General features: G+C 38.2%; 1 protein-coding gene across 6 annotated transcripts in view; it reads right to left on the minus strand.

Moving 5' to 3' along the window:
* CPNE4 (copine 4) overlaps positions 1-24,554 on the minus strand; it is a 656,552-nt gene that overhangs the window by 459,736 nt on the left and 172,262 nt on the right. The gene's annotated exons all lie outside the window — the stretch shown is intronic.

The raw sequence follows: 24,554 nt of genomic DNA on the forward strand, positions 1-24,554 counted from the left end.
CTCGCCCCAGCGTCACAGCCCATCTTTGCCTTTGAATGGGAAGATCCAGTGGGGAGCACCAAACAACAGCTCATCTGGACTCCCCCACAAGGGTTTAAAAACTTCCCAGCCATCTTTGGGGAAGCCTTGGCTTCTGATCTGGACTCATTCCATCCGGAAGAGTATGGATGTCAGCTCCTACAATAGGGGGATGACCTGCTGCTGGCTGCCTGAGGCCAAGCAAAAATGCTGGAAAGGGACAAATGCACTGCTCCAGCTGTTGATGGAAGGTTACCGGGTGTCGAAGAAGAAGGCACAGATCTACAAAGAGGAGGTAAGGTATCTGGGGTTTGTTTTAAAGAAGGACTCAAGGTTCCAGACCCTAACTGGGTCCTATATACTGATAGCACCAGCCTGATAAAACAGGGCCAACAGCTCTCAGGTATTCCAAAGCGGAAGGGGCCATCAAGACTGAAAAGAGAGGGTGGGAATTGCCAAGTGGCAAATTATTGGTACCGGAGGAGCTGGCACACACTCTGGTAAGCCAAACACACCAAGCGACCCACCTAGGCTATGCTGCCTGCTCACAGGTTAATGCTGCCTCTTGGGTATTCAGACAAAATCCTCTGGGTATTCAGCTGAAAGGCACACTGCCCCTTGAACACCTGGGAGTGGACTTCACTGAAATGAAACCTCACCAACACTACCATTACCTGCTGGTCATGATATGTGCATTCTTGAGATGGGTAAAAGCTTTTCCTACCTGGACTGAAAGAGAATCAGAAGTATCCCGGTGCCTGATTAGGGAAATGGTTCCTAGATTTGGATTTCCTACCAGCATTGGATCAGGCAATGGCCCGGCTTTTGTAGCTGATTTAGTATAACAAGTAAGCAAAACTTTAAACTGCACACTGCATATAGGCCCAGAGTTCTGAGATGGTGGAATGAACCAACCGGACACTTAAAGAGACTCTCCAAGTGGATCAGAGAGACTGACTGCTCCTGAGTGGACTTGCTTCCGATGGCTCTGCTCAGACTCAGGATGACCCCACAGTCCCAAGGCTATTCTCCATACGAAATTGTGTATGGGAGGCCTCCTCCCATAATAAAACAGGTATCAACAAATTTGCCTCAGGTAAGGGGGGAATAGGATTTCACAGCAGATGGAACTGGGTAAGGTAATAAACCGGGTAACTAAGTTTGTACAAGAAAGGGTGCCGTTCCCCCTTGGGGAACAGATTCATGAGTTTACACTTGGTGACCAAGTATGGGTCAAAGACTAGAAACATGATTTGCTAGCCCTTTGGTGAAAGGGCCCTTATGTTATTCTAACTACCCCTACTGCAGTTAAAGTTGCAGGTATTGTCCCTTGATCCATCACACCAGAGCAAAGAAGGCATACCACGCTGACCCGGAGGACGCCGAGTGGACCACCCAGAAGGACCCCACCGACCCACGGGAAACCAAGATCATTCTGAGGAGGAAGAAGAAAACTAGGTCCCAGACGAGCCCTCTACAGGATGGAGCTGGGTAAACGACTCCTGCTGCTCGGCCTCACCAATGCAATTCTGAACTTGGGTATGTGGGGCTATGCCCCTGTCAGTAACAGACAGACTCCCCTGGTGGGTATCGTCACTCCGTTATGGGGACTTTAACAACAGAAAGGAACTTTCCTCTCTCCCACCAACCATAACCTTTCTTTGCCCTCTGGTGTTAGAAGAAGCCATCAATGGACCAGGGACATAGGGTTACATTTAACATGAACACCAGCCTTATGGAGATAACAAAGGCTTATACCTCATATATGAGAATTAAGGAGGAAAAGGGCTCCCTTACAAAAGGGGGACAGGCCTCCCGGTGCCTTGAGCAATACTACCAGGTCTGGGATGAATATTTCTGGATGACTCCTGAGAAAGGACAGTTGATTGCCCCTGCTACTATTTGCTGGGAACAAAAAGAACAGAAAGTTGGATTTGGAGACCATCCCCTAGACCCAAAAGAATTGTTATTTGTGCCCTGAACAATGTAAACAAATCTTGGAAGTTACCTATCACCCCAATCAGTCTGCTCAGTGGCCCGGTTCCGACTGGAAATATAATCCTGGAATCCGCTGGGTAGCCCCCAATGGGACCCACTGGCTCTGTGGGCTTAACTTATGGCCATGGTTACCAGTTGGCTGGGTGCGGCGTTGCACATTAGGATTTGCTTTCGCCCATGGCAGAATTAAGCCTAGCCTACACCAGCCTCCAGTAAACCTGCCTTATCTGCATGCAAGATGGACACGATCTGTGTTCCAATGGTATGACTATGTTGCTGCCTTGTTTATCATACTGCTTTGTGGGTCCTGCTTCCTACAATGCCTCGTGAATTTTGTAACCCAGAGGTTGATAGCATTCTCTCATGTGGGTGGCAGGAGGGCTAAGGTACAATATATCTCAATAAATGATGCTCGTTATGGAAACTAAGAGCATCAAGAGGGGGGAATGAAGAAGGAATTCGTGGGGGCCTGGACTCCATCTCAGGCCTGTCTGTGCTGATCGTGCACGGCCACCTCTCCAGTGGACTCTGAACTCTGTGCTTAGTGCCTGTGGGAATGACAATGGAAGGATAAGACCCCCCTCTGGGCAGGGGAATGTTGAAGAAGAGAAAACAGACACTAATCACCCCTGCCTCCGGACACTATCTATCAGAATGTAAGCACAGGCTTATCGGTTATTAACTATTTGGAATGTAACTGTGGGCTTATTGATTATTGACTGTTTGAACACATAACATGTGAATGATGGGGTTATTGTAGTTGTATTTACCCTTCCTTTGTTTATGTAAGTCTCAAGGGAATTGGGGTAGTGGGTTTGGACGCGTACACATGGGGTATAAAAGATTTTCACAAATGTTGGTCGGGGTCCTTGGCTAAGAGGAGACTCTGCCTTGGGCCCGCCGGTGTAATAAACTGCACTCCACTATCAAAAAAAAAAAAAAAACAACAGAACAGATGGCAGAGGGGTAAGTGAATGTGGGTTACATCTCTCTCTACAGATACATGAGGAATACACCTTTAGACACAGTATTGCTTGCAGAACACAGCTGAAAGTGGACAGGAGTACCTGACCAGCAGAAAAGAATTAATGAAGAAACATACAGAGACAAACAATACAATTGCTGAAATGAAAAACAGTCTAGAAGGAATTAATAGCAGGATGTCTGAAGCAGAAGAATGGATCAGTGAGCTGGAAGATAAAATGGTGGAAATAACTTCTGAAGAGCAGAATAAAGTAAAAAGAATGAAAACTATTGAGGATAGTCTCAGAGTCCTCTGGGACATTATCAAACGCACCAACGTTCGAATTATAGGGGTCCCAGAAGAAGAAGAGAAAAAAAAAAAGGTATGAGAAAATCTTTGAAGAGATTGTAGCTGAAAATTTCCCCAACATGGAAAAGGAAATAGTCAATCAAATCCAACAGGTGCAAAGAGTCCCGTACAGGATAAACCCAAGGAGAAACACGCCAAGACACATAATAATCAAACTTACAAAGGCTAAACACAAAGAAAGAATATTAAAAGCAGCAAGGGAAAAGCAACAAGCAACAAGGGAAACTCCATATGCTTAACAGCTGATCTTTCAGCGGAAACTCTGCAGGCCAGAAGGGAATGGCAGGATATCTTTAAAGTACTGAATGAGAAAAATTCACAACCAAGATTACTGTACCTGGCAAGGATCTCATTCAAAATTAATGGGGGAAAAAAAGCTTTTCAGACAAGCAAAGGATAAAAGAATTTAGTACCACCAAACCAGCTTTACAACAAATGTTAAAGGGACTTAGGAAATATAAGAGAAGAAAAAGATCTACAAAAACAAACCCGAAACAATTAAGAAAATAGCAATAGTAAATATATATCACTAATTACTTTAAATGTAAATGTATTCAATGCTCCAACCGAAAGACAGACTGGCTAAATGGATAAAAAACAAGACATGCTGTCTACAAGAAATGCATTTCAGACCTAAAGACACATACACAATGAAAGTGAGAGGATGGAAAACTATATTCCATGCAAATGAAAATCAAAAGAAGGCTGGAGTAGCAATCCTCATATCAGACAAACTAGACCTTAAAATAAGGAAGATTCCAAGAGATAAGGAAGGACACAACATAATGATCAAGGATCGATCCAAGAGGAAGACATAATAATTGTAAAGATCTATGCACCCAACATAGGAGAAACTCAATACATCAGACAAATACTAACAGACATGAAAGGAAAAATTGACAATAACACAATAATAATAGGAGACTTTAACACCCCAATTACACCAGTGGACAGATCATCAAAACAGAAAATTAATAAGGAAACACAAGTCATAAATGATACATTAGATGAGATGGATCTCATTGATATCTTCAGGACATTCCATCCAAATGCAGAAGAACACACCTTCTTCTCAAGTGCACAAGGAACATTCTTCAGGATAGACCATATCTTGGGTCACAAATAAAACCTCAGTAAATTTAAGAGAATTGAACTCGTATCAAGCATCTTTTCCAACCACGATGGTATGAGACTAGATATCAACTACAAGAAAAAAAACTATAAAAAACACAAACACATGGAGATAAAACAATACAGTTTTAAATAACAAACAGGTTACTGAAGAAATCAAAAGGGAAATCAAAAAATTCCTAGAAACAAATCACAATGAAAACATGACAAGTCAAAACCTATGGGATGCAGCAAAAGCAGTTCTAAGAGGGATGTTTATAGCAATACAATCCTACCTCAAAAAAAAAAAGAAGAAAAACATCTAGTAGTAACCTAATTTTGTACCTAAAATAGCTAGAAAAAGAACCAAATACCCCAATGCCGGGAGCCAACACATGAGACCCTACCCCTAAAAAGGCCATAGAGGAGAAAACCTGACAGGCAAGGCGGATCAGGTTTTCAGGGGTTTCAAAAAAGTCACCTCATGAGACCCTGCCCCTAACAAGGCCGTAAGGGAGAAAACCTGATGGGCAAGGCGGATCAGGTTTTCAGGGGTTTTCGAAAAGGCCAGCTCACGAGATCCCACCCATGACAAGGTCATGAGGAGAAAGCCTGGCAGGCAAGGCAGATCAGGTTTTCAGGGATTTCGAAAAGCTGCCCCCGGCTCTCACCCTAAAGATGATATCTGTCTTTCTGATGCCTGCCTCAATGGACTACTCCCTAATTTCTCTGACACAGGCAGGAAGGCCTTCCCCGATCTCTTCCCAAATAAGAATCAATTTAGAACTTTAATCAATAAGTTTCCCAGGTGGTGGTATTTTATGAGGTTATTCAGGGTGAAAGGAGTGTTTTAATTCAAACTCCTTTGCTGGTAGTTTTGTTAGCCAAATGCATTTATGCCCTTGGTACTAATATACATGATTGCTTATAATATCCTAATCATAAAATAGCATAAAGAACCTGATTATATAAAAGCCTAATAGACATAGAGCCTTTTTAAGGGGTAAAAGAGTCCTATTAGAAAACATAAGAAAAATTATTCTATAGGTGGTTATTGGGTTAAGACTTGCTATGTTTTGCTTGTTGTGTTTTTGCTTTTAATGTGCTAAGGTTGTGTTATAGAAACCATTGTTAATATAGTTAAAGATCTAGAGAAATAAGGACTTAGCCCTAGTGTGGTAACAATGAGATGGTTGTTAATTGTCAGTCAGGAGTGCTAGGCAGAAGCTGCCTCATCAAAGTCGCAGAGTCAGTATGGGGTAAACTTCTTAGATAAATGCAACTGACAACTTTTGCAGAAAGATTAATTTTTGTATTAACAAGAATATAATTCTACTGTGTACTATTTCCCTATGACACTGTTACCTTTCAGTTAAGGTCACCATAAAAACAGAAAATAGGTTTACATTCACCTGACCTGCAAAAATGTTAATAGGCCCCAAGGCCAGAAGATAATGTACAAGACCCTCATAAACAAAGAAGTATGCAGAAAACACCCTGGTTTCGTGAAGGACAAGCTGACGTAATGTTAAACTATCTTCCCCTTAGAAATGTACTAACTTAGGGTATAAAAGCTATAGTAAAAAATAAAGCAGAGACTCTGCCAGACTCTCTGCACCCCCGTCTGGTCATTCACACACACTCTCTCTCTCTCTCTCCCTCGCAGACTGGGCCCTATCAAGGCTGGTCTCACGTGTCTTCTATCTCTCGCTGACGCCGTTCATCCTGAGGGTACCCCCTGGATCCTGCTGGGGCTGGACCCTGGCACCCCAAAAATTAGCAGAAGGAAAGACATCATAAAGATCAGAACAGAAATAAATGAAAAAGAAATGAAAGAATAGTAAAAATTAATAAAACTAAAAGCTGGTTCTTTGAGAAGATGAACAAAATTGACAAACCTTTAGCCAGACTCGTCAAGGAAAAAAAGAGAAAAGAATCAAATCAACAAAATTAGAAATGAAAAAGGAAAGGTTACAACAGATAATGCAGAAATGCAAAGGAGTATGAGAGACCACTAGGAATTACTATATAGCAATAAAATGGATAACCTGGAAGAAATGGAAAGATTGTTAGAAAAGCTCAATCCTTCCAGACTGAATCAGGAAGAAATAGAAATGATAAACAATCCAATTACAAGCATGGATTTCAAAGCAGTGATCAAAAATTTCCTAAAAAACCAAAGTCCAAGACCAGATGGCTTCACTGGAGAATTCTATCAAACACTCAGACAAGAGCTAATGCCTATCCTTCTAAAACTCTTTCAAAAAATTGCAGAGGAAGGAACACTTCCAAACTCATTCTACAAGGCCACCATCACCCTGATACCAAACCAAATACAACACACAAAAAAGAAAACTACAAGGCAATATCACTGATTAACATAGATGGAAATATCCTCAACAAAATTTTAGCAAACAGTATTCAACAACACATTAAAATCCTCATACACCATGATCAAGTTGGGTTTATTCCAGGGATGCAAGGATTCTTCAATATATGGAAGTCAATCAATGTGAATACACTATATTAACAAATTGAAGGATAAAAACCATATGATAATCACAACAGATGCAGAAAAACCTTTGAAAAAAATTCAGCACCGATTTATGATTAAAACCCTTCAAAAAATGGGCATTAAAGGAACTTACCCCATCATAGTAAGGACCATATATGATAAGCCTACAGCAAACATTACTCTCAATGGTGAAAAAATGAAAGCATTCCCCCTACAATTAGAAACAAGATAAGGGTGTCCACTTTCACCACTATTATTCAACATAGTTTTAAAAGTCCTAGCTACAGTAATCAGAGATTAAAAAGAAATAAAAGAAATTCAGATCAGAAAAGAAGTAGTAAAGCTGTCACTGTTTGCAGATGACATGATACTATTCATAGAAAACCCTAAAGATAGTAGCAGAAAATTACTAGAGCTAATCAGTAAGTTTAGCAAAGTCATAGGATATAAAATCCCTATACAGAAATCACTTGCATTCCTATATACTAACAATGAAAAAATCCCATTCACCATTGCAACAAAAAGAATAAAATATTTAGGAATAAACTTACCTAAGGAGACAAAAGAACAGTATACAGAAAATTATAAGACCCTGATGAAAGAAATCAAAGAGGACATAAACAGATGGAGAGATATCCCATGTTCCTGTGTAGGAAGGAGCAATATTGTGAAAATGACTATACTACCAAATGCAATCTACAGATTCAGTGTGATCCCTATCAAATTATCAATGGCATTTTTCACAGAACTAGAACAAAAAATTTCACAATTCATAAGGAAACACAAAAGACCCCGAATAGCCAAAGCAGTCTTGAGAAAGAAGAATGGAGCTGGAAGAATCAACCTTCCTGACTTCAGATTATACTACAAAGTTGCAGTCATCAAGACAGCATGGCACTGGCCAAAAACAGAAATAGAGATCAATATAACAAGATAGAAAGCCCAGAAATAAACCCTTGCACCTACGGGTACCTTATTTTTGACAAAGGAGGCAAGAATATACAATGGGGCAAAGACAACATCTTCAGTAAGTGTTGCTGGGAAAACTGGACTGCTACATTGAAAAGAATGAAATTAGAACACTTTCTAACATCATACACAAAGTAAACTCAAAATTGATTAAAGACCTAAATATAAGACCAGAAACTATAAAACTCTTAAGAGAAAAACATAGGCAGAACACTCAATGACATTAAACCAAAGCAAGATCCTTTATGACCTACCTCCTAGAGTAATGGCAATAAAAACAAAAGTAAACAAATGGGACCTGATTAAACTTTAAAGCTTTTGCACAGCAAAAGAAACTACAAACAAGGTGAGAAGACAACCCTCAGAATAGGAGAAAATAATAGCCAATGAAACAATGGACAAAGGATTAATTTCCAAAATATACAAGCTCATACAACTCAACACCAGAAAAACAAAGAACCCAATCAAAAAGTGGGGAAAAGATCTAGACAGACATTTCTCCAAAGAAGACATACAGATGGCTAACAAACACATGAAAAGATGCTCAACATCACTCATTATTTGAGAAATGAAAATCAAAACTACACTGAGATATCACCTCACACCAGTCAGAATGGCCATCATCAAAAAGTCTACAAATGGTAAATGCTGGAGAGGTTGTGGAGAAAAGGGAACACTCTTACACGGTTGGTGGGAATGTAAATTGATACAGCAGCCACTATCAAAGACAGTATGGAGATTCTTTAAAAAAAAAACAAAACAAAAACAAAACTAGGAATAAATCCACCACATGACCCAGCAATCCCACTCCTCAGCACATACCCTGAGGAAACCAAACTTGAAAGAGACACATGTATCCCATTGTTCATTTAAGCACTATTTACTATAACTGGAACATGGAAGCAACCTAGTTGCTCATTGATAGATGAATGGTAAAGAAGTCCTGGTACATATACACAATGGGATATTACTCAGCCATAAAAAGGAACACATTTGAGTCACTTCTAATGAAGTGGATGAACCTAGAGCCTATTATACAGAGTGAAATAAGTCAGAAAAAGAAAGATAAATATTGTATACTAAGGCATATATCCAGAATCTAGAAAGACGGTATTGAAGAATTTATTTGCAGGGCAGCAATGAAGAATCAGACACACACAACAGACTTATGAAAATGAGGAGAGGGAAGACGAGGGTGATATATATGGAGAGAGTAACACAGAAACTTACATTACCATATGTTAAATAGATAGCCAATGGGAATTTGCTTTATGCCTCAGGAAAGTCAAACAGGGGTTCTGTATCAACCTAGAGAGGTAGGATGGGGAGGGAGATAGGAGGGAGTTTCAAGAGGGAGGGGATTTATGCATACCTATGGCTGACTCATGTTGAGTTTTGACAGAAAACAAGAAAGTTCTGTAAAGCAATTATCCTTCAATTAAAAAATAAATAAATTTTAAAAAACAAAGAAAAATATTGTAAAGTAATTAGCCTCCACTAATAAAAATAAATGGAAAAAAAATGAAAAGGTCAAAACAAACAAACAAAAAAAACTATAAGACATTTAAGAAAGAAATTGAGGAAGATATAAATAAATAGAAAAAGATCTCATGTTCATGTATTGGAAGAATTAATATTGTTAAAATGCCCAAAATATCCAAAACAATCCACATATTCAATGCAATGCCTATCAAAATCCCTATGGCATTTCTCTCTCACACACACAAAACTCCTAAATCTTATGTGGAACCACAGAAAACATTAAATAGCTAAAGTAATCTTGTGGAAGAATAACAAAGCTGGAGACATTACACTTCCTGACTTCAAACTCTGATACAAAACTATAATAGTGAAAACATCCTGGTACTGTCATAAAGAGAGATTCATAGCCCAAAGAACAGAATAGAGAGCACCAATTTAAAAACAAAACAAAAACACATGTATAAGGTTAACTATTTTTTTGACAAGGATGTCAAGAATACATAATGGAAAAAGGATAGTCTCTTTAATAAGTGAAGATGACAAAACTGTATTCCCAGGTGGAAGAAAATGATACTGTACTCTTGTCTCCCACCATACACAAAAATTAACTTGGATTGGATTGGTTAAAGACTTAAATATAAGACTTGAAGTCGTAAAGCTTCTAAAAGAAAACATAGGGGGCAAGCATCTTGACTTTGGTCTTGATAATGATTTTTTTTAGATTTGACATGAAAGGTGTAGGCAAAAATAAATAAATAAAAATAAACAAGTGAGACTATATAAAACTAAAAAGCTATACAAAACAAAGAAATTATTCCACAAAATAAAAATCAACCTATGGAATTGGATAAAACATTTGCAAACCATATATTGGATAATAGGTTAACATCCAAAATGCTTATATTAAGGAATTCATACAACTCAATAGCAAACAAAACAAATAACCTGATTTTTTAAAATGAGCAAAGGACCTGAACAGATATTTTTCAAAGACAACAGGTCTATAAAAATGTTCTCAATGTAATCATCAGGAAAATGCAGATCTAAATCCACAATGAGATATCACCTCACACCTGTTAGAATGACTACTATCAAAAACACAGAAAATAGTAAGTGTTGGCAAGGATGTGGAGAAAAAGGAACCCTCATGCACTATTGTTGGGAATGTAAATTGGTACAGCCATTATGGAAAGCGGTATGGCAGTTTCTCAAAAAATTAAAAATAGAACTACTATATACAGTCATGCAAGCCCACTTCTGGTATATATCCAGAAGAAATGAAGTCAGCAAGAAATATCTGCAGTCCTATGTTCACTGTAGCATTATTTACACTATACAAGACATGGTAGCAACTTAAGTATCTATAAATGAATGAATGGATAAAGAAGATTGATAATACACATATGTATACACATAGACACACACACACAGACACACACACACACACACACACATAATGGGCTTCTGTGGTGGCTCAGATCATAAAGAATTTGCCTGCAGGAGACTTTGGTTCAATCCCTGGATCAGGAAAATCCCCTGGAGAAGGGAATGGCTACGCACTTCAGTATTCTTGCCTGGAGAATTTCATGGACAAAGGAAGTGGTGGGCTACAGTCCATGGGATCAGAAAGAGTCAGATATGACTGAGCAACTAACAATACACATATGTATGTGGATTCACACACACAATGGATTTATCAAGTCATAGAAAAGAAGGAAATCCTGCTATTATGACAATATGGATAAGCCTGGCAGATATTATGCTAAGTGAAATAAGTCAGACACAGAAAAATAAATGCTGTATGTTCTCACTTATATGTAGAATTTAAAAAAGTCAAACTCATAGAACCAGTAGAATAGTAGAGGATAGGAAATATGGACATGTTGGTCAACGGGTGCAAACTTTCAGTTATAAGATGAATAATTTCTGGGGATCTAATGTACAGCATGGTGATCATAGTTAATAATACTTCACTGTATACTTGAAATTTGCTAAAAGAGCATGTTTTAAAATACATTTTAAGTGTTCTCATCAAACACACACATTAAGGTCTACATGAGGTAATGGATGTGTTAGTTAATTTGATTGTGGTGATCATTTCACAATATACATATATTAGATCATCATATTGCACAGCTTAAAATTACCTTGTACAACATAAATAAAGATAACTTTTATTTGTCAACCATACCTCAATAAGGCTAGAAAAGAATTTTATGAATTGAAACCATTTTGCCTCTTACCATAAAAAAATTTCACTGAGTTTTTAAAATCTTTAAAACAGGCTGTTGGATTTTTCTGGTTGGTATTTTCATTTTATTTTCTCACTAGTGCAGTTTAAAAAATAAATAATCCACTTTTCCACAGACAAACAAGGTCCCATATTTACCTATAAAAGACAAAAGCAAATAATATTTATCTAGTGTACACAAAACTCCAACGACAACCAAATGGAAGGCAAGGCTTTCATTTTTTTTTTTTTTTTTGTGAGAGCTGTTTATTGTTATGAGATGTTCTTTCCCCCTTTTCAGAGAGACTGTGTGTCTGTGTGTGTTTCATCATCAGTTTTACTAAAGGTTAATCTGTGTGGTAGGTGACAGAAGGTGACAGAGCCTAATGAACCATGTGTGGCATCACTAATCAGGAGGAACAGCTAGGGACAACCTGGCAAGTACTCCCTAAATCAAACTCTGAGCACCAGGTATAAAGTACACAAGCACCAGCAAAGGACATCATCTATCTTTTTAAAAGCCATTCCCGAGCTATATTTTTCAAGGCTAAAGAGGAGTTGATCGTATCATGCTGTTTGTGCCTTCTTTTTTCTAATAAGAGACAGTAGATTGTGTATTTTGTTTCCTTGACACCAAAACCACACCCCTCTCTCTTGAATTCTGCTTTCAGGGCTACAAAGTAAACCACTAATCTCAATCTCCCAGCTTGCCTTGCATCTAGTAGTAACAAGTGACATCGTTACCATCAAGTGATCCCTAATATGCAACCAGATCAGAGTTCTAGAAACAAAACTATGCCCACCAGAAAAGGGTTTTAAACTGGCACAGCCTTCTGCCTACACCATTTTTCCTGAATGGTAGGAATGTTGGCCATCATATTTGGCAATTCAACAACCGACTTGTGTCTAAGAGGCAACAGCTATAGGGAAGAAAATGCATAATTTAACTAAAAGTAGCACAAAGAAAATGCAGAAAAAATCTCAACTTCTGACAGTGATGTGGAGTAACTGACTCAACACAAATAACTTCTTCTTTTATGAGAAAAATGAACCCCCTATTTCTTCAAAACCCTCTAGCCTCCTTTTATCAAAACAGAAAGTATTTTTAGCTGGTACAGAGATGTAATGTGGTTTACTATAAAGTCTAATGATGTAATATGGATGATGATAACAATTATGAGTCAAGAATAGCACCTTATTTTTTTTTTTAGGAATAGCATTTTAAACAGAAGGATATATCAATACTATAAATAGTAATCAATAATATAAACAATTTTAAGTGTGAAGTTCCACAATGAGAGTGATGGCAAAAATGACTGTGATAGCTAAGAATTACCCTGTTTATAACAATAATAACTACAATAATAACTATGGTGGGAGTGAATTAAAATAGGTTGAAAAGAGAGTGACTGTTGGGGTTGGAAACATACATGCCCAAGAGAGATACAATTAAAAAAAAAAAACAAAAAACTTTGCCTAACAAATAAATGAAAGAGATTATCTTTTTATTCACCAGGAGCATGCAGATTAAAATCCCAATGGGCTAGGACTACATACTACCTAAATAGCTACGCTTAAAAAGACAGGCAATAATATCAAAGATTGAAGATGTGAAGCAATTAGAACTCCCAACACTACTCATGGGGATGACTTTTATATAACCATTCTGAAAGACTGTTTGGAAATATCTACTAAAGCTCATTCTTTGCTCACCTTAAGACCCAGCAATCACACTCCTAGGTATTTGTCCAAGACCAACACATCAATATACTCATTAAAAATCATCCCAAAGAATGTTCATAGCATAATTACTCATAAAAGCCCTAAACTGGAAACAACTCAAATGTCCATTAACAGCTGAATGGATTTATCAACTGGGGCATATCCATACAACAGAATGGTATACAGCAATAAGAATGAACCAGACTACATGCAGTATCAAGAATCTCATAAATATAATGCTCAATGGAAGAAGGCCAACATTACAGAGTACAAACTGCATGCTCAATTTGTATAAAAGTCAAAGATCGGCAAAAGCTATCGATGCTGTTAGATGTCAGCACAGTGTTTATTCCTGACACAGGTGGAGAGGTAGTAAACAGAAGACACAAGAGGGGCTCTGTGGTTGTGCTGATGTTCTGATTATTAATCTAGGTGTTGTTTCTACAATTGGATTCGTTTCCTGAAAATACCTTGAGTTGAACACTTGCAACTTGTAAAATTAAGTTTACCTAAAATAATTATTGGAGTATGTTTCCACAAAGGCAAACTGACACAATTTCACATCAGCTATGTGATTAAAATAACAAAAGTGCATATACTCAACTCATATGCTATCATATGTTCTATTAAGAACAAACATGCTGGGCTTCCAGTTCAAGATGGCGGAGTGGAAGGACATGTGCTCATATCCTCCTGTGAAAGCACCAAAATCACAACTGGCTGTTGAACAACCATTGACAGGAGGACACTGGAATCCACCAAAAAAAGATAGCCCACATCCAAAGACAAAGAAGAAGCCACAGTGAGATGGTAGGAGGGGTATAATCATGATCAAACCGAATCCCATAACCGCCAGGTGTGTGAGCCACAGACTTGAGAACAATAATACCAAAGAAGTTCTCACACTGTTGTGAAGGTTCTGAATCCCAAGTCAGGCTTCCCAGCCTGGGGATCTGACAAAGGGACTGGAAATCCCCAGGGAATCTGGCCTTTAGAGCCATCAGATTTGATTAATGGCCTTCCAGAGGACTGAGGGAAACAGAGACTTCAGTCTTAGAGGGCACAACCAAAATTTTGTGTACACCAAGACCCAGAGGAGAGGACAGTGACCTCACAGGAGACTGAACCAAAACTGCCTGCTAGTGTTAGAGGGCCTCCAGTGAAGGTGTGGGTTGGTACGGCTCACCACAGGGATGGGGGCCCCTGGTGTTATCTTGGAGTTCACCATTATCCTTACCCTCATCTCACACGCTAGTAAAGTAATGCTCAAAATTCTCCAAGCCAGGCTTCAGCAATACGTGAACCGAGAACTTCCAGATGTTCAAGCTGGTTTTAGAAAAGGCAGAGGAACCAGAGATCAAATTGCCAATATCTGCTGGATCATCGAAAAAGCAAGAGAGTTCCAGAGAAACATCTATTTCTGCTTTATTGACTACGCCAAAGCCTTCGACTGTGTGGATCACAATAAACTGTGGAAAATTCTGAAAGAGATGGGAATATCAGACCACCTGACCTGCCTCTTGAAAAACCTGTATGCAGGTCAGGAAGCAACAGTTAGAACTGGACATGGAACAACAGACTGGTTCCAAATAGGAAAAGGAGTACGTCAAGGCTGTATATTCTCACACTGCTTATTTAACTTATACGCAGAGTACATCATGAGAAACGCTGGGCTGGAGGAAGCACAAGCTGGAATCAAGATTGCCGGGAGAAATATCAGTAACCTCAGATATGCAGATGACACCATCCTTATGGCAGAAAGTGAAGATGAACTAAAAAGCCTCTTGATGAAAGTGAAAGAGGAGAGTGAAAAAGTTGGCTTAAAGCTCAACATTCAGAAAACTAAGATCTTGGCATCTGGTCCCATCACTTCATGGGAAATAGATGGGGAGACAGTGGAAACAGTGTCAGACTTTATTTTTTTGGGCTCCAAAATCACTGCAGATGGTGACTTCAGCCATGAAATTAAAAGACGTTTACTCCTTGGAAGGAAAGTTATGACCAATCTAGACAGCATATTAAAAAACAGAGACATTACTTTGCCAACAAAGGTCCATCTGGTCAAGGTTATGGTTTTTCCAGTGGTCATGTATGGATGTGAGAGTTGGACTGTGAAGAAAGCTGAGCACCGAAAAATTGATGCTTTTGAACTATGGTATTGGAGAAGACTGTTGAGAGTCCCTTGGACTGCAGGGAGATCCAACCAGTCCATCCTGAAGGAGATAAGTCCTGGATGTTCACTAGTAGGACTGATGCTGAAGCTGAAACTCCAATACTTTGGCCACCTCACGCGAAGAGTTGACTCATTGGAAAAGACCCTGAACCTGGGAGGGATTGGGGGCAGGAGGAGAAGGGGACGACAGAGGATGAGATGGCTGGATGGCATCACCGACTCGATGGGCATGAGTTTGAGTAAACTCCAGGAGTTTGTGATGGACAGGGAGGCCTGGCATGCTGCGATTCATGGGGTCGCAAAGAGTGGGACACGACTGAGCGACTGAACTGATTATCCCTACCATAGACCTCAGGGTTGAGTTGCCTCAGGGGAGTGCAACACCACCCAACAGCCGATAATTGGATTAAGTTTTACTGAGCAAAGATATGCCAACCAGAGCAAGACCTAGTTTTTCCCATCGCCAGTCCCTGCAATCAAGAAGCTTACACAAGCATCTTAGCCTCATCCATCAGAAGCAACACAGAAGAGCCAAGAAGAAACAATCTCAAAGCAGCTAAAACAAAAACCATATTACCGAAAGTTAATCACGATGAAAAAGCAGAAAGTTATGTTCCAGAAGAAGGGACAAGATAAAACCCCAGAAAAACAACTAAATGAAGTAGAGATAGGCAACCTTCCAGAAAAAGAACTCAGAATAATTATAGAGAAGATGATCCAGGATCTCAGGGAAAGAATGGAGGCAAAGATTGAGAAGATGCAAGAAATGTTTACCATTTACCAAAGACCTAGAACAAACAACTAAAAAACTAAACAACTAAAGAACAAACAAACAGAGGTGAATAATACACTAGAAGGAATCAATAGCAGAATAACTGAGGCAGAAGAATGAATAAACGACCTGGAGGACAGAATGGTGGAAATTACTGCCACAGTACAGAATATAGAAAAAAGAAAAGAAAAGAAGACAGTCTAAGAGACCTCTGGACCAGCATTAAACACACAAACATTCACATTATAGGGCTCCCAGAAGGAGAAGAGAGAAAAAAAGGACCTAAGAAAATATCTGAAGAGATGATAGCTGAAAACCTCCCTAACATGGGAAAGGAAATAATCAACCAGGTCCAAGAAACAGACAGCCCCAAGAAGGATAAACCCAAGGAAGAATACACAAAGCCACATAGTAATCACATTGACAAAAATTAAAGACAGAGGTAAAATATTAAAAGCAATCAGGGAAAAATGACAAATAACATACAAGGGAACTCCCATCAGGCTATCAGCTGATTTCTCAACAGTAACTCTACAAGCCAGAAGAGAATGACATAATGTATTTAAAGTGATGAAAGAGAAGAAACTACAACCAAGAATACTCTACCCAGCAAGACTCTCCTTCAGATTTGATAGAGAAATCAAAAGCTTTCCAACAAAAGTTAAGAGAATTCAGCAACAGCAAACCAGCTTTAAAACAAATGCTAAAGGAACTCCTCTAGGCAGCAAACACAAGAGAAGGAAAAACGCTACAGAAAATAAACCCCCAACAATCAAGAAAATGGTAATAGGATCATACATATTGATAATTGCCTTAAATGTAAATGGAATAAATGCAACAACCAAAAGACATAGACCAAGTGGACGAAAACATATGCATGTATGCACTTCCACTTACCACATCACTCTGCTTGACCCCCTAAAATGTATGTAATTATTTTATATTGTTAAGTTAATCACGTTCACATTATGGTTTGCAATTATAATTATCTTTTATTTTTTGCCTGGCTATTGGTTGTGACAACTGATAAACATCTTTTACTATTGTGATTATATAACTATTACTCACTTAATACCATTGTATCATGATTGGTCAACAGAAAAATAATAGAACTCTATATCACCAAAACTAGAATCTAATAGAAAGACCTGTAATCAATTTTTAAAATCTAGATGCATATCAGAATTATCTCAATTTTTTTTTGAAAAATACAAATGCTCAGGTATTGTTTTTTTTCTCCAGAGCTCTATATGTTTCCAATGAGCAGTCATGTTTAAAAACTACTGGACCATATGTTGATCTTTTTCTTTTATCTAGTTTGTTTCACTTTTTCTACTTTATATTCAGTGCTCCCATTTCATTAGTTTATGTTCTCCAATTTATCCATCTCTTCTTTTTTTTTTTTTTTTGCTGTTTTTCTCAAGCCTTTATCAAGTGCAGTAAAAAAAGCTTTTGTATACATATATGTATGTATAATATATATATGCCAGAAAACATTGATTTTTGCCTAACTAAAAATATTATGATATTTTGATTCAACTTGTTTGACTTAGTATGAATAGAATGCTAGATTACTAATTAAAAATAGATATACAAAAAAAAAAAAAAAACCCCACAAAGGTTTACTGTATAGCATAGGGAACTATAGTCAATATCTTGTAATAACCTATGATGGAAAATAATTTCAAAAATAATATATGTGTATTTGTATAACTGAATCACCTTGCTGTGTACCTGAAACATAGTCAACTATACTTCAATAAAATATACATATATATATATATATATATATATATATATTTTAAAAAGAACAAACATGCTAAAACTAGACGAGGTTCACTGATCTCTACAGAAGAACTTCTAAATGATCAAATTCAGCAATGATGAAACACCAACAATCTCTACAAGGAAGAGAAAACCTCACTCAATTATACATTCAAACATCTGTTTAGTGACTGCTAGGTATCAGACACTATTTTAAGAGCTGGAGATTCAGTGATGAGTAAGATAGATGAAAATCTCACCCTTATGGATCTTACGTTGCCTTCCTCTAAGTTCCAGAACAAAAAACGTCTAAAAAATTCGCTTGTTTATCCTAGGTAATTCCATCAAAAGTATAGCTGAGACTGCCTCCTACGTATAGGCTGTATAGATAGTCAAGACTTCTTGACTCAGTTTCATTTGCTAATAAGGTCACTTAACTCGAGTTAACTATGAATTGGATCTAAATGTGTATAATGGTGTGTGTGTCTTTGTAAAAAGCACAGACAGACTCAGAGGGTTTGAGTTTGTCACTGATCATAAACCACACAGAGCATGTGAGATTGTCCAAGAGACAATTTATAATATGATGAAGTAAAGTGAAGGAAGGGAGCGTGGAACACTCTAGGGAATCCATGAGTAAGGGTACATGTAACCAAGGCTGAAATCTTGTGACTAACAGAAATCTACTTCCATTAATGAGTCTTTCCTTAAACTCCCCTATTGTTCCCCAAGATTTAAAAAAAGTTAGCTGTTTCATCTGACATTACCATATCCTGTCTCCTGTGGTATATTCATGGGAAAACCCTAGCTCATGGCTGCATCAAGGTTATTCTCTATTCAAAGTATTAAACCCTCAAAACTGGCCCTGGATCCCTCTTGGAAAATCCCTTCCTTCCCACACTGAGAGTTGTTAAACACCATCTGTGTTAATAAGGTTCATGACTCAAAGCTGTGGACCTCCCAGGATGACTGTGGACTCCTCAAAAAGTCTTTAAAAATAGGAGAGATATTCTCTTCTTGAAGTATAGCTTATGAAGAGCTCTAGCCAAGAAGATGGTCCTTTCATAAAGTCCTATCAAGAGACATCTATCAAAATTATCCAGGCTTGGTGACTGTAGAGGTTATTTGATGCTCCTGTCAAAGTCAATCTTTTGCACATAGCATAATTTTTCCCTTTTTAAGCAATGTTATTCCTTATTTTATCTACATGGTAGACTCATCACCTAAGATCTAATTAAGTCACATCTTCTTAATAAAACCCTCCCTGGTTCCTCTTCTCAATCTAGATTTGAATATACTTGCCTCTGACTCCTCAAAGCTTTGAAAGAATATTTTGGGTCACACATTTTCTTGTCCTTTGAGAACTATGAGTTTTATGAAGACAGGGACCATAATTGCCAATTTTCATATCCAGTGGCAAGGAGGGTGTATGGCACATGGCAGGTATTCATTAGCCATTTGTTGAATGAATGTCAGTGACCATATGGTGCTTATAAAATGGACCTTCTGGAAAATAACTTCCCCCCAAACATAACTAACTAGAGCTGGCTTAATAAATGTGATAGAAATTAAGCCTTCTATCTCATCTTCAAAAAAAATTATCCTGCCCAGATATCTAGTGAAAATGCATGTCCTATCTGATGGGCTGAGGATACAACTTAAAGAGATTTCTAGAGAAAAGATGAGCAGAAACTTGAATGTTTTCACAAGAGCTACTAGGAATTTTCCCTCTAAACAGGGAGATAGAGAAAAAAAGGGAGGGAGTGATAATCGCTCAGTCCTGTCTAACTCTTTGCGACCTTATGATCTGTAGCCTGTCAGGCTCCTCTGTCCATGGAATTCTTCAGGCAAGAATACCTGAGTGGGTTGCCATTTCCTTCTCCAGGGGATCTTCCTGACCCAGGTTTGAACACAGGTCTCCTACACTGCAGGCAGATTCTTTACCATCTGAGCCACCAGGGAAGCCTATTATTAAGAGACATTTCTAAGTATATAATGGAGACTTAAATATATATACGTATTTATGGGATTTTAAAATCTCACATATATATGAGATTTAAATATATATATTTTTTATGTATATATTTTTAATATTAAATATTTATATGTTTATATATTATTTTAATACATATGGGAGATTTGGGGTTAAATTGAAGTAATATCAACTTACAGAATCTATATATGTTGAATATCATAACTATAATTTTTTGGATAATAAAGACAGTTGAGCAGTAAAAGGTTATTTTATTTGGATTTAAGACTTGTTATGGCTTACATTTTGCTTAGTCAACAAGTTGGTCTATTGTTAAGAATATGACTTTTAAGTAGAACAGCTTAACATTTGAGTTTCACTCTGAACCAGAGGAAAGCATCCCTTGACATCTCAGTGCTATCAACTTGACTTTGGTGTTGCTAGCAGCTGGCCTGGCACTTACAGCTAGGTTTCAGTGTCCTGTGAAACAAAACCCTTTCACAGAATACCAATATATCACAAGGCCATGATGGAGCAAGGCAAAAACTAGACTACTTCACTATCATGCTGGAGCCATACAAAAACACAAACCCTGTCCAAACCACAAAAATGACCAAACATCTCTCATCCTGGTTAAAATGACTAACTGCTGCTTCTTTATCAATTATAGCTTCAGCCTTGGTCTATTCTGCTCTCCTAGATAAAACCTATTATAGTACTCAATTACAGAATTGTCCTGGCTTCTACCCAATCCAGAAAAAAGTTGTCCTTCCTTAAATTCTCCACAAATCACTGAACAATAGCCCAAGTTCTATAAGTCCTTTCTTAAACTCTCTAAGATGCCTCAGAGTTCCCCAAAGACAGTGTTCTTATGGGGCAAAAAGCAACAAGTCCAGCTTGTTCAACTAGAGGTGTCTTTCTGGTGGCTGGAGAGTATTATTCCCATACATTTATCAGTTCACTAATGTACAAACTAAGTTCTCCCAACTGCCAGCATTTACACCAAGACAAAGGTCCCCCAACCACCAGGCCATGGACTGGTGGCCTGTTAGAAACCAGGCCGTATAGCAGGAGGTGAGCAGCGGGCATTTGTGAGTGAAGTTTTACCTGTATTTACAGCCGCTCTCCATCACTCACAATACCACCTGAACTTTGCCTTCTGCCAGGTCACCTGTGGCAGTAGACCCTCACGGAAGCACGAACCCTAAAACCATCCCCTGCTCCCCGGTCCATGGAAAAAAATGTATTCTGTGAAACTGATCCCTGGTGCCAAAAAGACTGTAGATCATTGCACGAAGATATTAAAGTCTCTTGATTAAATTTTACAATTCTATCCTATTATTATCAAAATTTGTTGATATTCTGTCCCACCTCAGGTAAATAAAATATTTTAGAAATCCCCAGAGGAAATGATGCTGGGATAAATTATTTTAAGGAATTAGAATAAGAGAAGGAACAATCAGAGTTTCTATTTTCTTACTCCCTTAGATGAGAGAGGGAAATAGTTTTCTATAAAAGAAAGCTCTCTGGCGTAGTGGTCACACTTTTTCTATGGGAGCAATACATTTTACTAAGATCCTCAGCTCACCACCATAATTTCTACCAGCATTCTTTGTACAAAGATTTCTCCATGGAGCTGTCATAATATTTTTCTTCCCACTGAGAATACCAGAGCACTTTTTCTTCCCAATTTCTTCTTGTGTTGTATAATGTGACAGATTATTAAATCAATTTCTCTCCCTCTCTTTAAATAAAGCACAGCATCTAGAACAGTGATCTTTCAGAATTAGAGATGACAACCTAGAGATATTTGGATTCAGTCTCCAGTCCTAACATGCACACAAAACCCACATCTCTCTCATTCAAGCTCTCAGTCTCACAAACCCACACTGTATGGTAATAAAAAGTAGTAACAATTAGTTATGTTTAATCATATTAGTGTTTTATTATATTAGGCATAGTATATTATTTTAATAGTTAATATGTATTAATATAATGATACTTTTGGAAGGAGAAGGGCAGAAGTGTGATTAGAACCCCTTATGTGAGCTCAAGTCATGTCAAACTAAAGAAAGCCTCCCTCTATGACTGGGGCAGGAGTGGGCAACAGAGGTCTGGGGACCTCTTTAAAAAATATTTTAAAATATTTTTTAAAAATTTTAAACAAAGAATTGCCTACTTTGCATTTCAGAGTTTGCTGTAAGGAACATATGGATATGATCATTCTAGATAGGGAATTGGATAATTTTAAAGGCTTAATATGTGTGTATATCCTTTGATCCAGCACTTACCCTAAGAAAACAATCTAAGTATTAACAGATTTATGTTTATAATGACACTGATGGCTGGCAGTTAAGTGCTAGGTACTACTATGTATTAAGTCTCCCAAACAACCTGACAATATAGGTACTTTTATCGTCTCCACTATCAGTTCATTTCAGTTGCTCAGTCATGTCCAATGCTTTGCGACCCCATGGACTGCAGCACGCCAGCTTTCCCTGTCCATCACCAACTCCTAGAGCTTGCTCAAACTCATGTCCGTTGAGTTGGTGATGCCATTCAGCCATGTCATCCTCTGTTGTCCCCTTTTCCTCCTGCCTTCAATATTTCCCAGAATCAGGGTCTCCACTACATAGGTAAGAAAATGGATCTAACTGATTTGGGTAAGGGCTTCCCTGGTGGCTCAGAGGGTAAAGAAACTGCCTGAAATGTCAGAGACCTGGGTTCAATCCCTGGGTCAGAAAGATCCCTGGGTAAGGTCTTACAGCAGATAAATAACAGAGCTGGGATTCTAATGTAGATGTTCCTGACTCACACTGTAAATGCACCACCCTGACTCTCACTACTAGAAACATGTTCATCATAGGATTATCATCATACTTCCCCTTTCCCCCAGTATTGTCATCAGTGACCTAGGTACTTAGGCCTCTGGAATTGTACTTGATTCCTCTCTTCTTCTCACACTCTACATCCAATCCATCAGCAAACTGTATATTCTATTTTTTAAATAGATATCATTTCCAACCACTTCTCATCTCCACGGTTACCAAACTACAATCTCTCTCCCTTAGACAAATGTAGTCTCTGTACACTGGCACAACAAACAGTGTTATCTCTTAAAATCCCAATCACTTCCCTGCCCAAATTTGGCCTTGGAGTATAAAATGAAGCAGGGCAAAGGCTGACACAGTTTTCCCCAGAGAACACACTGGTCATAGCAAACACCCTCTTCCAGCAACACAAGAGACGACTCTACACAGGGACATGAGCAGATGGTGAATACCAAAATCACATTAATTATATTATTTGCAGCCAAAGATGGAGAAGCTCTATACAGTTAGCAAAAATAAGACTGGGATCTGACTGTGGCTCAGATTGTGAACTCCTTATTGCAAAATTCAAAACTTAAATGGAAGAAAATAGGGAAAACCACTAGACCATTCAGGTATTACCTAAATCAAATTCCTTATGATTATACAGTAGAAGTGACAAATAGGTTCAAGGGATTAGATCTGATAGAGTGCCAGAAAACTATGGACAGAGGTTAGTGACACTGAACAGGAGTAGGTGATCAAAGCCATCCCCAAGAAAAAGAAATGCCAAAAGGAAAAATGGTTGTCTGAGGAGGCCTTACAAATAGCTGAGAAAAGAAGAGATGTGAAAGGCAAAGTACAAAAAGAAGGATATATCCATCTGAATGCACGGTTAAAAAGAATAGCAAGGAGAGATAAAAAAGTCTTCCTAAGTGATCAATGCAAAGAAATAGAGGAAACCAATAGAATGGAAAGACCTAGAGACCTTTTCACAAATATTAGAGATACCAAGGGAACATTTCATGCAAAGATGGGTAAAATAAAGGACAGAAACAGTACAGACCTAACAGAAGCAGAAGCTATTAAGAAGAGGTGGCAAGAATATACAGAAGAACTATACAAAAAAGACCTTAATGACCTGGATAACCATGATGGTGTGATTACTCACCTAGAGCCATTCTGGAATACAAAGTCAAGTAGGCCTTAGAAAGCATCACTGCAAACAAAGCTAGTGGATGTGACAAAATTCCAGCTGATCTATTTCAAATCCTAAAAGATGATGTTGTGAAAGTGTTGCACTCAAATGCCAGCAAATCTGTAAAACTCAGCAGTGGCCACAGCACTGGAAAAGGTAAATTTTCACTCCAATCCCAAAGAAAGGCAATGGCAAAGAATGTTCAAACTACTGCACAACTGCATTCAGCTCACATGCTAGCAAAGTAATACTCAAAATTCTCCAAGCTAGGTTTCAACAGTATGTGAACCAAGAACTTCCAGATGTTCAAGTTGAATTTAAAAAAGGCAGAGGAACCAGAGATCAAACTACCAAACATCCATGGATCACTGAAAAAGCAAGAGTTCCGGAAAAAACATCTACTTCTGCTTCATTGACTATACCAAAGCTTTTGGCTGTGTGGACCACAACACACTGTGGAAAATTCAAAAAGAAACGGGAATACGAAA

This window comes from Cervus elaphus, chromosome 19 (genome assembly GCF_910594005.1).
Source record: "Cervus elaphus chromosome 19, mCerEla1.1, whole genome shotgun sequence".
NCBI classification, from domain to species: Eukaryota; Metazoa; Chordata; class Mammalia; order Artiodactyla; family Cervidae; genus Cervus; species Cervus elaphus.